Below are 5,125 nucleotides of genomic sequence, written 5' to 3'. Positions count from 1 at the left end.
TCAGAACACAGAGGAACTCTTGTATTGGGGGCAGAAAAGGTACATTTTTACCTGGTAAAATTCAGTCAAAAGAGCACTAAAAGCATGAATAAACTGAATCATGTAGATTCTAATGACATAAGCTGGAGCTCCTACAGTTACAGCCCATAATGAGACTGCAACTGTTTCTGTGAAAGTGAACTTTTATACAGTTTACATTCTGCAGATTCCTGTCCAATTTCAATGCAAACATTCAGGTTAATGGATATAATAGAAATCTGTTACACATCATGGATCAGTCAGTAATCTTGGACAACAGCAACGTTTAATCCTGGATCACTGCTCCATATATTTAAATGAACAAAGACGGCTGATACTGATTTAAGACAGAATTTGTGCATTTTGATGATCACATTCATCGGATTTTTAACCACTGATGGAAACATCCTGATTCATTGAAATCAGGGGTGTCAAAGTCAAATGGACGGAGGGCCAAATAAAAAATGTAGCTCCACAGCGGGAGCCCCGTCTGTCGTCACTGATACCAGCTTTTCCAGCGGCACTTTTTTCTCCAGCAAAAACTCCTTCACCGCGTTATATATGTCAACTCCCCTCGTTATATATGTCAACTCCCCTCGTTATATATGTCAACTCCCCTCGTTATATATGTCAACTCCCCTCGTTATATGTGTCAACTCCCCTCGTTATATGTGTCAACTCCCCTCGTTATATGTGTCAACTCCCCTCGTTATATGTGTCAACTCCCCTCGTAGTTGTCTTTAGGGGCAGGAGTGTGAGAAGTTCTTCTCTTGTGGAGAAAGAAACTCTCGTGGTGAAAATGATCTGTCTTCTGTCTTTTTTCTGCCATCTTTTTATGGGTCAGTCATCTCGTTTTGGCTGCGCCCGCTCGGCTGTTTGGTCGTAGCGATCTGCGTAGACGCTACGTTTTGGTCATGCGCATCATACTGACCTTTGAACTATACTAGGTCATAGTTCACTTATATTAAACATTTTTATTAATATATTGTTATTTCCAGTTTATGTGATTTAAACAAGAATCGCAAACAAAATAAATGAGATGCAGCTCATTGGTCAGTGGTGCTATTTGAGCTATTTTTAGAACAGGCCGGTGGGCGACTCATGTGGTTCTGACGGGCGACCGGGTGCCCGCGGGCAACGTGTTGGTGACCCCTGGTCTAGTGAACCAAACTGAACCAACTGAAAACCTAACAAATATTTTACAGTATGATCAGATAAATAAAGCAATAGTTTCTTATGGCTCTGTCAGTCATTTTTAATTTTCAAGAGGCACAAAAGACAAATTTGCTTTCTATAAAAATCCCCATAACATGAACATTAAATGAATGAAGCGGTATTATTCAAGGCACCATCAGTAGATTTTCTCATTTAGCAAAAGTGGACTAAATTTACTTCAAAGAAAAAAAAATTCAAACAGTAATTTTCTATCATTCACTCAGCTGAAATATTTTTAGAACATAATTGGATTGAAACACAATAACATAAAGTGCAAAAATCTATGAACCAAAAACAACACTTTCTTCAAGGAAAAGGCACATGTGCAGTGAAAAATATTGAACTTTTAAACTTGAGCTGAGTAATAATTGTAAATGTGTTATTGCAGCTTAATGTTCACTTGTTTGAGGCTGATACTTGGTGGTGTCTCTTTGGACGAGTTCATCAATGTTGGGGGTCCGGCTCTGAGCTGAGGAACTCCTCACAATTGAGTGAAGGTGTTCAGCAAGAAGTCCACTTCTGTGTGATGTTTTGTTCAGCTTCATCAAAGAAAGCAGTTGTTCCCGCAGGTCTGTGCTGCCAAACACAGGCAACGTTGGAGCAGCCTGGATGTGTGTCGGGGAGGAAACGGGCAAACTCCGCAGCACCCACTGCCCCATGTGTTGCCTTCAGGGCATCACTGCATTGGAGCTCAATCACCTCCATTTGGAGCTTTGGTGCTGAGCTTTCCACCTCAACCTCAAACGGACGGCTGAGCAGTTCAAACCTGCTTTTTGGTGCTTTTAAGTCAGTGACTCGGCGTGGGAAGTCAGCGGCCAGAACACTCATTTAATCAGCAAACTGTGCTCGGGAACACGCTGGTAGAGAGCTTCTCCTTCAGGGTCTGGCAGCTGGGAAAGTGGCTCAAGTTTCCTTTGTGCATCTGTGCCTCCCACAGAGTGCGTTTGGTTCTAAAGGCCTTCACTGTACTGTACATATCAGAGGGGACACCACCCCGACCCTGCAGCTGCTGCTTCATTGCATTCAGATGACTCGGAATGTCCCACAGAAAAGCCGTTTCACACAAGAACCTTTGGTCTGGGAGTTGAGTCGTGTCTTTCCCTTTGCTGTCCAAGAACATCCGATCTCCTCAGGAAGCTGGAAACATCTCTGCAGCACCTTTCCCTGGCTTAGCCATCGCACCTCAGTGTGATGGGGCAAATCACCACGCTGCGTTTGCCACTGGCTCAGAAACGCCTTGAACTGGCGCTGAATTAAACCTTTGGCTCTGATGAAGTTCCCTGCGTGCGTGATGGTGAACATTCCATGTTCCATGTTCAGGGCTTCAGCACACAACGATTCCAGGTGTATGATGCAATGATGAGCTGCCAGTTCAGCGTCACGTTTTCCTCCTGCATCTTCTCCCGTATCTTGGCCACCAGTCCACTCCTGTGTCCACACATGGCAGCTGCTCCGTCTGTTGTCCAACCCACCAGTTTTTCCCGAGGCAGCTCCATCTCATTTCCACATCTGGACACCTCTTCATACAAATCCTGTCCTGTGGTTGTGCCGTGCACAGGACGTAACGCCAGGAACTCCTCTGTCACGTTGAGGCTGGAGTCCCCTCTAATGTCGCTGCTCTCATCCACAGCCAGGGAAGATGCCATGAAATCTTTCCCCTTTTTCTCCAGCTGCTCTTTTAGATTGAGGGACAACAATGGTGTTTCTGCTCAGGCTCCCGTTTAAAAAGAGTTGCCTTTTGTCTGGGCAAACTTGCTCACAAACTTTAAGCATGCAGTGTTTGATGGAATCCCCCTCTGGAAATGGCCGGGCTGATTGAGCGATCTCTTCTGCCAGAATCAAACTGGCCTTGACAGCAGCCTCGCTTTGAGATTTGGCTTTTCTGAACAGAGCCTGTCCAGATTTGAGGCCTGGTTTTAACTCCTCAACCTCCTGTAGCTTTTGTTCCATGTCCATATTCTTGTCTTTGTCCGCGTGTTTAGCTTCATGACGCCGTCTCAGATGATATTCTTTCATCACCGCCACCCTTTCTCCACTCAGAAGACACCCAGGTTTCCCAGCTGCCTCCGTGAACATACTCCCACTCCCACCTTGTTTGAACCCCCGGTTCTCAGTGTCCACCTTCCGTTTTGCCATTTTATGGGTATCTGAACGTTAACTTTTGCTGTTATGCTAATGACTACTGATAAATAATGAAATGAAGCCGCCTCCCGCTCAGACTGTCACCGTTGCATTGTGGGAAATGTAGTATTGGCCTGTGTAAAACATCTGCGGCCTGCGGGCCGGTTCTAATAATAAATCAATATCATCCCGGGGGCCATAGAAAACCCTCGACCTTGACTCTGACATATGAGCTTTAAATGATTTCTTTTGACTCCCATTTATTTGGCTGTTTGGATATCATCTTTGCTAGTGTGTGTGCGCGTGCACGCTCTATGGAACTGGCATAAAGGATGTTAAAATTAGTCTAAATTAAATAAAAATTCATCCATTCATCATTCCCAACAGGCGGTGTTTGATTAGAAACTCTTTCTGAACTCTGGTGCTCTGAAACATCTCCGCTTCCATTTTCAGCTGTTTTTATTCTCAATAACATCAAATCATCCATCCATCCAAATCGTGGTCCTGTTGGACCACCAAAGGACAAACACTTTCCATTTAGCACGGACAAAAAAACCCAAATCCTGTTTAGCAATGAAGCTGTGGGGAGAGTTTGAGGAGCGTTTCTGAGGAACATGCTGCCATATTGGGTCCAAGCTGCTGGGGTTTTTGTTGTTTCCAGGTGAATCGGTGGGCAGCGGCGTTACCGCCTGTCTCTGCCCCCCCCCCCCCCCCCCCCCTTTCTCCCCGTGGTCGTGGTCACGCCGGGCATCTTTACTGGTCCCGTTTTAAACAGGTTCTGTTGGGAACAGGTGTTCTCCAGAACTGTATTTCAGGCTGCTGTGCTGAAGGGCTGTTTTCAGTAGCAATAGAGCCAGAGTGTGCCTGCTCCATATGAACCCCCCCAGGCCGTGCTTTCCTCCTGGCTGAGCCATAATCAGCTCTGGATGGACTGGTTCACGCTTGGACTGAGTCAAGATTTGATAGCTTGACTGATTCTTACAGTTTTTGATCAAACCCCCATCTGCTGATTCCAGGAGATCTTTAAAGGATCTCAGAGCTTCAGATTTATGAAGCCTGCTCAGCCCCCGGCAGCGCTGATGAAACCATTTCATTCCTTCAAAAAAGCAGAACATGAAGCTCCAGAAAAGGTTTTTGTATCAAGTTTCCAACAGAACGAGGACAAGTGGGTAAAAGCGCCACTTTAAAGCCTCCAGGCCTCAGAAAACATCCACCTTTAGGATGCCTGACTTTAGAGGATCGTCGGTTCGCTCCGAGCACAAGAACAAACATGTTTAACCTCAGTCCAAGAACATCTGACCTGAAATGATCAAAAAGCTTCAGCGTAAAAAGATGGTGGAGAGAAAGCTGCTGGGAGGTTCTCAGAAGAGAAGTGGCATTAAAGCCAGCTGGAAGAGTCCAGCCTGCTTCCTGCTCCTCCAAACAGGCGTCTCCACACCAACACTGAGGAACACGGGCTTCTGTTCTTCCTTCTTCTCTTCTGACTATTGTGTGTTTGATGAATGCAGCATCCACTCACTGCCCCCCCCCCCCCCCCCCCCTCATTTACACTGCTCCTGGTTTCACAATGGTCGTCAAACTGGTTTCACCAGCTTCACATCATTCGCTCAGAAAGCTCAGATTTGGAGATAGTTGCCTTTTTTCGGATTGTCTCGCCCCGAATTTCACATGGGAAGAATTTTTCTTTTTCCTTTGGAAGACAAAATGTTGAACATGATAATTTTTGAAGAGATGAAAATACGACACTCGAGGTCAGAAGGTTGGGCGGAAG

At 45.6% G+C, this 5,125-nt stretch overlaps 1 pseudogene; it reads right to left on the bottom strand.

The window, feature by feature from the left end:
- Positions 1-1,629: 1,629 nt before the first annotated feature.
- LOC115251303 (general transcription factor II-I repeat domain-containing protein 2-like) lies at positions 1,630-3,369 on the bottom strand (annotated as a pseudogene).
- Between the last annotated feature and the right edge of the window lie 1,756 nt (positions 3,370-5,125).

This window comes from Takifugu rubripes, chromosome 10, assembly GCF_901000725.2.
Source record: "Takifugu rubripes chromosome 10, fTakRub1.2, whole genome shotgun sequence".
NCBI classification, from domain to species: domain Eukaryota; kingdom Metazoa; phylum Chordata; class Actinopteri; order Tetraodontiformes; family Tetraodontidae; genus Takifugu; species Takifugu rubripes.
The sequence above is the reverse complement of the archived record's forward strand: the minus strand, read 5'-3'. Positions and strand labels throughout refer to the sequence as shown.